We start from the raw sequence: 11523 nt of genomic DNA, 5'->3' as shown, positions 1-11523 counted from the left end.
TGGGGTGACTTCTACTAGCCAGCCTGAAAATCAGACGTCTGGTGCAAGTACTGGACATCAGGCTATGTGAATGCTGCCTTACCCTGATGTCTCGTCTTGATAAATAATGCAGATGATTCTTTTTCACTGTAATACTTCTCTTCGTCCAGTAGATGTCACTCCTGTAAGGCAGGTACCTGACATGAACATGAGTGCGGAGTGAATACAATGTGAACGCTGATTGAAAGAGTAAACACCGATTTTCTGAAATACATATATTATAATGGAGTACATATAGTTTAAACATATTATATATATTATATACTTGTATGCATAATATAAGTACAATCATCTACTTAGCATAATTGCACGAGTTGACGAGCATATGGAATTGGAGCATTTTTGATAGATTGACATCTTGACGATTCAGTTCCATTAAAGCCACAATCTGTAAGTTTTCCATTTGCTCATTTGCCCTTTCAACGAATGGAATAGCCATGATTTCTGAGGAATGTGACTCATAGATGCCCTGCCTTACCTTATCATAACCAAAGCAATAAGGACAATTTTACGCCATTGTGTATGATACTTTAAACATGCTCTGCACAACTTAAGAGTGTGGCTTTAACCCAAACAAATGTGTAGTTGTTCCTAAATGTGAATAGAATATTCCATATTACACACAGATCATGTGATGAAAATCATGTAAATCCATGAAATGTAATGGTAGTCAATTATTTGTATCAAGAATATTTGTGTGTTCTCGACTTGTAGGTTTAACTGTATTTCTTTGTTATTGTAAAAACATGAAATGGGTCTGCAATAATTATTTGTTTATTAGCTTAGAAAGGCTGTTAAAAATACATGGACAGGATATCTATTCTACACAACGGCCATATGTAGCTGGTGGGGCCCACATTGAGGAGAGAAGTGCGTTGCCGGTTTAAATCTCCATCGCGACGACTTTACAGTGGTTTGACAATCCGTAGAGGTTCAGAGATCTCAAATTAAACGGAGACAACGACGCGACCACGAGACGGAACAGGTTAGTGCAGTCCGGTTATGTAGAAATTGCGTTTTTATCTTTTTAAATGATACGATATATTTTCAGTGGAATGCATGACAGATCGTCTATTTGATGTGAGGTGTTTTTCGTTGTGCTTTGTTTGCGTGTGGGGGCATCATGCTGTCAAGTAGTAGATGATTCCGAATATGTAGATACAGAGTCAGGCAAATACTCAAATAGTGCGACCAAGACATAGCCTAACCGAACCCAATTTCTATTAATACCTACATAATTGTGTTTCGCATTGCTTTTATGTTAAATTATGTATGCGTTTCTCTGTGTCTCGGTTGCAGACCCTCAGCGTTAGGTGTGCTGTCTGGCTACCACATGTGGGCGTGAGCTATCGGCTACGCACCAAAGATAACGGTTCTCTTCAGTCATTTAATTCGATCTAAATACACACTAATATGAAGACTGTTTTGTAGTACAGTATTTTCGTTAGTGGAAAAATATAATTCGTGAATAGTGTGGTATAGTGGTGCATGCCGCAAGCAAAACAATACAATGCGCCCCCTACACTCACTCAAACACTTAGGCACGCACACCACCTGCACGCGCAGACTTTTGGCAAGGTACAGTAGGATCACAATATCACACATGTCACGTAGGCTATAAGACGCACCTAACCATTCTTTCTCTCCGTCTGGGGTGTGGAGGAGCTTGCTCATGTGTAAGAACCAGACCTTTGGAACGTTGCCTGTTCTAGTTTGTATATTGTAGGTTGAAGCACAAAAGTGAAAGTGGACTGTCCTTCTTATAAAGCTATTACACTATTATAGACCTCAAAATAATTCAAAAGGCACTCTCGCACAGCTGAGCAATCTTTTTTTGCAGGTGCATGGTAACAGTTGAACAAGATGAAGGGAAAAGGAAACCGCACACTGCTCTTGACAGCATCACTGATCTTTAATAAGCTTTACGTATCGGCATCGCGGCCTTCGTCAGAGCTTTTGTGAGTAAAAAAAATAAAAAATCGCTCATCACTATTATAGACCTGCCATGACATAAATCCAATTTCACTTTTACGATTAAAGTAAAACCACGTGATAAGTGTGTGGTGGCAGTGAAAAAAATAATATTTCTTTTTGAAAATATGTCGGGGATTAATTGATGGTAAAGACTTATTAGTAATTTGAGTAATGGAATTGAAGAGCTCAATCTCTTGAAATGAAACATCCCTTTTTCTATTTATTTCTTTATCTCTCTCTCAACTGAGTCTTTGGAACAAACCACAGAATGCAATGTGACTGGCTAACACACTGTGTTGATGGGAGCCATGCACACACCATAGTCTTTAGAGAGAGGGAGACAGATATTGTGACACAAGCAGATGGGGCATGCAGCCTATTTCTTAGGGGGTGGATGAGAGTGGGGCAGGGAGGGATGGGGGGGGGGGGGGGGGCGCAGATGGAGTTCACATCAGCGTGTGATCTCGTTAGTGCCTGGACATGGTGTCGTTAGCACAAGAGGCCACAGCATGACGTGTGTATGGAGTAGGGGAGAGAGGAGGGAGAGAGAGATGGAGAGAGAGATAATGAGATGGATTTTATTTGTTTACCTTTATTTAACTAGGCAAGTCAGTTAAGAACAAATTATTATTTTCAATGACAGCCTAGGAACAGTGGGTTAACTGCCTTGTTCAGGGGCAGAAAAACAGATTTTTACCTTGTCAGCTCGGGGATTTGATCTTGCAACCTTCCGGTTACTAGTCCAACGCTCTAACCACTAGACTATCTGCCGAATGGAGAGAGGGCGAGAGAGAGGGTGATGGGAGAGAGGTAGTGGAGAGGGATGGGAGAGAGATGGGAGGGAGAAAAGGATGGAGAGAGGAATGGGAGGGTGGGAGGAGGTGGTGGGATGAGAGAGAAGGATGGAGAGAGATCCCACGTGGACTGCCCATAATGAGTGAGGAGAAAGGGATAGAGAAAGGCAAAGGGAGGAAGGGATGGAGAAGAATGGAAAGAGGATATTAACTACCCAAGTGGACTGGCTGCCTTATGGTTCGTAAAACCCCAATATGAGTTAACATGAGGAGGGAGGGAGGGAGGTAATGAAGGAAACCTCCCTAGGGATCTGTGTGTTATTGCTGAGCTTGCATATTATCTACCATAGGAGCACTGTGGCGGGTGATGTGGTAGCAAGGTTACAATTTAGTAGTAGGGCTACTGAGCTGGTTTGGTAGGGGAATAATGTAGAGTAAGCAGGATCTCTTTATGCCAATAGGTACAATAGTAGAAAAAGCAAGTGGATGTTTTGGGTGCTCTCTAAAGTTTTTTCCCGGTTATTTTCCATCTAATTGATGTTAGCACGGGGGGGGGGGGGATCAGTTCAATGCAGATGAACAGTGGAGAGAGAAACGGCTCCGTTACACCATGCTGACTGGCAGAGAATCGACCTCAGAGTGCAGGCTCTGCTGCGCTCATTGATTCTGTGGGTATTTTCTGCCCCAGATATCCTCTAGACACCACAACTTCCTAACTACTGTCTGTCTCAAGACAAGAGGACGAGTGGAACTAGCGATAGCATTAGCCTGTAATGATCTAATTATGGCTCCCTCATTCATTTTTTATTTATTTTAGGTCGTAGATCAGCTTTAATATTGCCGATAGATTGTGGCTTCCACCAATGTAAGTGTCTGCATCATTTCCAATCCCCCATATTTTGGGGGTAAATATATATACTGTATATAAATGATACATACATATACGGTATATACATTTTTATATATTTTAATGTATTATTTTCCCCTAACTGGTGTAAACTAATGGACAATTAGGCTTCTACTTCCAGCTTATACATACTATATACATTTTACAGATACGGTATATTTTACAATAGTTATCTTTTGTTTGTTTTGAGTCCCATCCTTCAGTTCCCTCAACCCATTTATCTCTGAACAACATCCAGTTTTGAGTTTCTATTTACCATATATTTTTCAACTGTGCCGTCAAAAGTTCTGAACCTTTCTCTTCTCATGGATTCTACATATTGTAAATTAAAGATAAACATTTCTGCTAAGAGTGTTATTTACTTTTTACACTTCACCTTTGTTTAACTAGGCAAGTCAGTTAAGAACACATTCTTATTTATAATGACGGCCTAGGAACAGTGGGATAACTGCCTTGTTCAGGGGCAGAAAAGCAGATTTTTACTTGAGGTTTCGATCTAGCAACCTTTCGGTTACTGGCCCAACACGCTAACCACGAGGCTACCTGCCACCAGAAAGTGCTGTACTATTTTCAGAGTTAGCGCAAGGTAATTGTTGTAATTCTTCAGTCATTCAGCCATTCCTGAACCTGCGACCAAAAACTAGCTACATATGGACAATACCAAAACAAATTAGCTAATGATTCTGTCTCTTCTCAGCAATATATATATATATTTTATATAACATTCTATTAGTTGCAAGAATTTTGAATAATAATTTATATTGAAAAAAGTTTTGAATTGTCACGTTCTGACCTTAGTTTCTTTTTTATGTCTCTATTTTGGTTTGGTCAGAGCGTGAGTTGGGGTGGGCATTCTATGTCTGGTGTTCTATGTTGTCTATTTCTTTGTGTTTGGCCGTGTGTGGTTCTCAATCAGAGGCAGCTGTCTATCGTTGTCTCTGATTGAGAACCATATTTAGGTAGCCTGTTTTCCCACTTTGAGTTGTGGGTGATTGTTTTCTGCTTTGTGTGTTCACCTTACAGAACTGTTCGTTTGTCGTTTTTGTTAAGTGTTCAGTTGTTTAATTAAAATAATGAACACTTACCACGCTGCACCTTGGTCCTCCTCTCCTTCTCCCGACGATGTTCGTTACATGAATCCAGCGTTGTTTTGTGTATCAGTTCATAAACCATGTGCCATGGAACTGGTAAATCGAAAATCTCTTCCCAAGTATTTTGCAATCTATATGGCACCTTCGTTAGCTTTAGCCATTTGGGAGGATATGTTACATTAGAAAATAAAAAAAGATATTGTTAGTGGCCTGCACCCATGTTGAAATAAGCTACATCTCTTCTAGTTATTGTTTGTCTAATTAATGTAACGCTTACTGCTTTGCTAAGGGCTCAAATACACGATTCAATTATAAAAGCTACACTTTTTATATTGTTTCGCACTGTTTGGCAGAATCATAATTCAGCATACAAGTCATCAATATTAGATGCCATTGTATCTGCCAAGTTATGGTACAAAATCATGCACAGGGCATTCTGCCATGGATATTGCTGACTGCACATAATAATCTAATGCAAATGCAGAATAAATATCCGCACACGCAGACTTGCTCCTAAAAAGGGACATTTTATAAAAATCATTTGAGCATGGCCACCACATCTACCAGTGGCTTTATGGATTGATTAACCATATTGCCCCTAGATGTCTCTAGATGTACTCCCTCTCTATCTCCCCCTTCTCCTTCTTACACAATGCCTAGCCTCGCAGCTGTGTGAATGTGCGTTAAAGGGGAGGGGTACAAAGCGGTACATCCCATTGGTTGCCTACCTCCCGTCAGGGCATAATCACCTTTTCCTTTTTTTGGAATGATGGAATGGTGTGTCTCTGTCTGTCTGTGTGTGTGTGTGTGTGTGTGTGTGTGTGTGTGTGTGTGTGTGTGTGTGTGTGTGTGTGTGTGTGTGTGTGTGTGTGTGTGTGTGTGTGTGTGTGTGTGTGTGTAGCTTAGATGAATCACCCTTGCTGACAGTGCTCCTCTACCCACGTTCCCCCTGCTCCCCCCTCTCCATCCCAGAAGCCCCTCTAGCATGCGCTGAAAATATGCATCCCGATCCCTTTCCCTAAGCATCATTACTGGTCCCTATGGCGGCTGCAGACTGTACTAGCAGATTGTCAAAGCAACTGGCTGACGGGGAAGAAATGAGGCAGTCTATCTCATACAGTGCCTTGCAAAAGTATTCACCCCCCTTGGCATTTTCCCTATTTTGTTGCATTACAACCTGCAATTTAAATGGATTTTTAGTTGTATTTCATGTAATGGACATACACAAAATAGTCCAAATTGGTGAAGTGCAATGAAAAAAATTACTTGTTTCACAAAATTCTAAAAAATGTGAAACAGAAAAGTGGTGCGTGCGTATGTGTTCACCCCCTTTGCTATGAAGCCCCTAAATAAGATCTGGTGCAACCAATTACTTTCAGAAGTCACATAAATAAAGTCCACCTGTGTGCAATCTAAGTGTCACATGATCTGTCACATGATCTTAGTATATATACACCTTTTCTGAAAGGCCCCAGAGTCTGCAACACAACTAAGCAAGGGGCACCACCAAGCAAGCGGCACCATGAAGACCAAGGAGCTCTCCAAACAGGTCAGGGTCAAACAGGTCAAAACTTTGAACATCCCACGGAGCACCATTAAATCCATTATTAAAAAATTAAAAGAATATGAGACCACAACAAACCTGCCAAGAGAGGGCCACTCACCAAAACTCACAGACCAGGCAAGGAGGGCATTAATCAGAGAGGCAACAAAGAGACCAAAGATAACCCTGAAGGAGCTGCAAAGCTCCACACCGGAGATTGGAGTATCTGTCCATAGTACTACTTTAAGCTGTACACTCCACAGAGCTGGGCTTTACGGAAGAGTGTCCAGAAAAAAAGCAATTTCTTAAAGGAAAAAATAAGCAAACACGTTTGGTGTTCGCCAAAAGGCATGTGGGAGACTACCCAAACATATGGAAGAAGGTACTCTGGTCAGATGCGACTAAAATTGAGCTTTTTGGCCATCAAGGAAAACGCTATGTCTGGCACAAACCCAACACCTCTCATCACCCCGAGAACACCATCCCCATGGATGGTGGTGGCAGCATCATGCTGTAGGAATGTTTTTCATTGGCAGGGACTAGATAACTGGTCAGAATTGAAGGAATGATGGATGGTGCTAAATGCAGAGAAATTCTTGGGGGAAACCTGTTTCAGTATTCCAGAGATTTGATACTGGGGCGGAGGTTCACCTTCCAAAAGGACAATGACCCTAAGCATACTGCTAAAGCAACACTCAAGTGATTTAAGGGGAAACATTTAAATGTCTTGGAATGGCCAATCCAATTGCGATTCTGTGGTATGACTTAAAGATTGCTGTACACCAGCAAGAACCCATCCAACTTGAAGGAGCTGGTGCAGTTTTGCTTTGAAGAATGGGCAAAAATCCCTGTGGCTAGATGTGCCAAGCTTATAGAGACATACCCTAAGAGACTTGCAGCTGTAATTGCTGCAAAAGGTGGCTCTACAAAGTACTGACTTTGAGGTGGTGAATAGTTATGCACGCTCAAGTTTTCAGTTTTTTTGTCTTAATTCTTGTTTGTTTCACAATAAAAAATATTCTGCATCTTCAAAGTGGTAGGCATGTTGTGTACATCAAATGATACAAACCAACAATTTTTTTTGTTTTTTTTTATTCCAGGTTGTAAGGCAACAAAATAGGAAAAATGTCAAGGGGGTGAATACTTTCGCAAGCCACTGTACGTCCCTGGATACCTACAGAGAGCTTGTCTGACCACAGATCTATAGGTCGATAGCCCTAGGAGATGTGTTATACAGCAGCTCTGTCTATTAGTCAGAGTGTGTGCAGATAAATCCGACCAGATCGACCACACTCAGTCCTTGGTGTGAGAATAGCATCATGGGGGACCTGGGGTTTCTGGCATACTGTACGTTTTATTGGACTGGACCTCTGTGTGTATGTCTGTGTGTGTGTGTGTGGTGTGTGTGTGTGTGTGCATGTGTGTGTATGCTTGTGTGCATATGTGTGTGTGTCTGTTGTGGCTCTCCCTACAGAGGGGCTATTTTCAGCCCTAGCTTATTAGTGTAGACCAGCGGACAAAGGAGAAAGGAGAGCTGCTGGCTTACTATGGGATGGATGTAAGGTAGCCATCGGCAGCCAAGCGCACACATGGAAGTTGGAACACCGTTACATCTAATGAAATATTTCACAGGACAGATACTGTATGGCTGGATGCACTGATACATGACATATGTCTTCTTACCATTTTACAGATAAAGTCTATTTTCTTTTACGACTGTTTTGACAAGTCATACATTTCTTCCGGAATGAAATGTTATTCGAAGATGAGCAATGACAATTTCACTCCTTATCACGTTCATTGGTTGTGTCCATCTAATCGAATGTACTTGGTGCCACTGTCTATTTTAAATCAAACCAACTATTACTTTGAGAAAATATGCCTCAACAAAGTTTTGTGGGGGTAATAGGTAGGCCTAAAGCCACTCGTCGCCGGTGTTGTGTAACGGTTCTGCTGTTGGTCAGTGTGTTGGGGTTGACCACATGACTGCCCTCTGACATGATCTGTAACGCAAGGGGACTGGGACATGTGGATTTGCTGGCTGGGATGTGTTAATAGGCTACTGAGGGGGTTAACAGGCTACCTGAGTTCAAGGGTCACAAATTCAAAATGTTTCAGCAGCAACGGTTCTCTATTTTGACTTTAGACCAGCAGTACGAGAGAAGAACCATTTGTGGTCACGAGAGTTTGTGGCCGTCATACCGATTCATTTGTTCGTTACTAAGTCTTTTGTTTGCGGCTACACACATATTGTGCTTTCCATTGTGTTCAAAGTAGCCTGAATCCTAACTACAGTGATTTTGTCACGATTAACTTGAAAGTTAAGCTAATGTAAATCCTTACTTTGTTTGTCCTTGACTGTAATTGTAGAGGGGTCCTTCGTGTTTCCTGGTTGGAGATTGTGAGAGACAAACGGGGGTGCGTTCCAGAGCTTTTAACCTGTCTGGCTCCGGGGTTCCGCTAGCGGAACTCCTCCCACATTCCACTGAAAAGGCAGAGCGCAAAATTCAAAAAATATTTTTTTGAAATATTTAACTTTCACACATTAACAAGTCCAATACAGCAAATGAAAGATACACATCTTGTGAATCCAGCTAACATGTCCGATTTTTAAAATGTTTTACAGCGAAAACACCACGTATATTTATGTTAGCCCCCCACCAAATACAAAAAAGGACAGACATTTTTCACAGCACAGGTAGCATGCACAAAACCAACATAACTAACCAAGATCCAACCAAACTAACCAAGAAACACCTTCATCAGATGACAGTCCTATAACATGATACACAATAAATCTATGTTTTGTTCGAAAAAGTTGCATATTTGAGGTATAAATCAGTTTTACATTGCAGCTACCATCACAGCTACCGTCAAAAATAGCACCGAAGCAGCCAGAGTAATTATAGAGACCAACGTGAAATACCTAAATACTCGTCATAAAACATTTCTGAAAAATCGATGGTGTACAGCAAATGAAAGACAAACATCTTGTGAATCCAGCCAATATTTCCGATTTTTTTTAAGTGTTTTACAGCGAAAACACAATATAGCATTATATTAGCTTACTACAATAGCCTACCACACTACCGCATTCATTCATCAAGGCACGTTAGCGATAGCAATAGGCACGTTAGCGATAGCGAATAAACCAGCAAAAGATTTTAATTTTCACTAACCTTCATAAACCTTCATCAGATGACAGTCCTATAACATCAGGTTATACATACACTTATGTTTTGTTCGAAAATGTGCATATTTAGAGCTGAAATCAGTGGTTATACATTGTGCTAACGTAGCATCTTTTTCCCAGAATGTGCGGATATTTTTCTAAAACTCACCTATTCTGACCAAATAACTATTCATAAACATGACTAAAAAATACATGTTGTATAGGAAATGATAGATAAAATCGCCGTGTTAGAATTCTAAAAATAACTTCATTACGACATCCAGCTTATGTTATAGCGAGAGCGTGCCCAAAATCTGGGCGCTACCTAATAGTACACATGTTCGACAGATATATGAAATAGCATCATAAAATGGGTCCTACTTTTGATGAGCTTCCATCAGAATGTTGTACAAGGGGTCCTTTGTCGTGAACAATCGTTGTTTGGTTTTAGAACGTCCTCTTCTCCAGTCAATTAGCACGGAAAGCTAGCAAAGTAGCGCAAAGCTCTCCTTCCTGAACAAAGGCACACAACGCAACACGCCTAACGTCCCGAAAAATTTTCAATAATCTAATAAAACTATATTGAAAAAACATACTTTACGATGATATTGTCACATTTATCAAATAAAATCAAAGCCGGAGATATTAGTGGTCTATAACGACAGCTTTCCAGAAGGCAATCCCAGGCTCCTTCTCGCGCTTTCCAGAAAACAGGAAATGGGTGACACTTCATGCCAAGAGCTTTTATTCCACCTCAGACCAAGATAAACACTCCATTTCTTCTCTCACTGCCTATTGACATCTAGTGGAAGGTGAATGACGTGCATGTATACTAATACGTATCAAGCCCATTTATAGGCAGGCCCTAGAACAGAGCATCGTTTTCAGATTTTCCACTTCCTGATCAGGAAGTTTGCTGCAAAATGAGTTCTGTTTTACTCACAGATATAATTCAAAGTGTTTTAGAAACTAGAGAGTGGTTTCTATCCAATAGTAATAATAATATGCATATTGTACGAGCAAGAATTGAGTACGAGGCCGTTTAAATTGGGCACGATTTTACCCCAAAGTGAAAACAGCGCCCTCTGTCCTCAACAGGTTAAACTGTGTTGTGGTTCATGCCAATGTTGATTTGGCATGTTTCAATGGCTTGAATGAAATAACAATATGACAATCACAATTATGAAAACAACAGCGACAAGAATAAGAGTAGTACCTATAAACGTATAGAAAAAGTATATATATAACAGATTACACAAATAAATATCTAATACAGAAGTGTAATAACTGCAGTAATGGTAGAAGCAGGTGTAATCTATGTGAGTCATTCATGAGTCACTCCTCATGTCTTACTGCCTGTCTTGCCGCCTCAGAAGAGTCTGTAAATGAGGGGAATCTGGCCGATATCTTTCTAGCAGACGTTATCAAAACACTTTGAAGCAGCAAAATGGCTTCTTACAGCAAGTGTGTTGGTAGAGTACATTTGTCTGCCGCCTCAGGCTCTTATTATTGTTTGCTTTAGTAGGATACTCTCTCTCTCTCTCTCTCTCTCTCTCTCTCTCTCTCTCTCTCTCTCTCTCTCTCTCTCTCTCTCTCTCTCTCTCTCTCTGTGCATGGTTTTCTCCTCTTCGTGGGGTGAGACAGTGTTTTGGTGGGGTGGTGCTGAAGTGGGGTGGGGCCGCTGCTCTCTCTTTTTGTTCTCTTATTGCCCCTACCTCTCCATTCTTACCATACATTGAGCCTGTTGTCATGGATACCATGCATTAGCTACACCAGAAGCCCACTCTGTCTGTGACGGCACAGGCCTTCTCTCTTGTTCATGTCTCCTTACATTATCCTGTGAGAATAGATACTCGCACACCGTCGAAGGGTTAGAAGAAATCCAAAACAAATGCTTAGATTAGAGGTCTTCACGTTCCGAACTGGGGCTTTCCCACCGAGCCTGATATGCATAAATAAAACATGTTTATATAGAGATCCATTCTGAACGGACCCAAGGACTA

The 11523-nt window shown here is 41.0% G+C and overlaps 1 protein-coding gene across 2 annotated transcripts in view; it reads left to right on the top strand.

Moving 5' to 3' along the window:
* LOC139564900 (MAGUK p55 subfamily member 2-like) overlaps positions 1-11523 on the top strand; it is a 60742-nt gene that overhangs the window by 25330 nt on the left and 23889 nt on the right. Inside the window, exon 1 of one of the 2 annotated variants that reach the window (XM_071384775.1) lies at positions 880-1024. The exons of the other annotated variant lie outside the window; for it this stretch is intronic. The gene's annotated coding sequence lies outside the window, so the exon portion shown is untranslated. Of the gene's footprint in view, positions 1-879; positions 1025-11523 lie in introns of those variants that run through there. 2 annotated transcript variants of the gene reach the window in all.

This window comes from Salvelinus alpinus, chromosome 36 (genome assembly GCF_045679555.1).
Source record: "Salvelinus alpinus chromosome 36, SLU_Salpinus.1, whole genome shotgun sequence".
NCBI lineage: Eukaryota > Metazoa > Chordata > Actinopteri > Salmoniformes > Salmonidae > Salvelinus > Salvelinus alpinus.
Note: the sequence above shows the minus strand (reverse complement) of the source record. Positions and strands in the feature narration are given on the sequence as shown.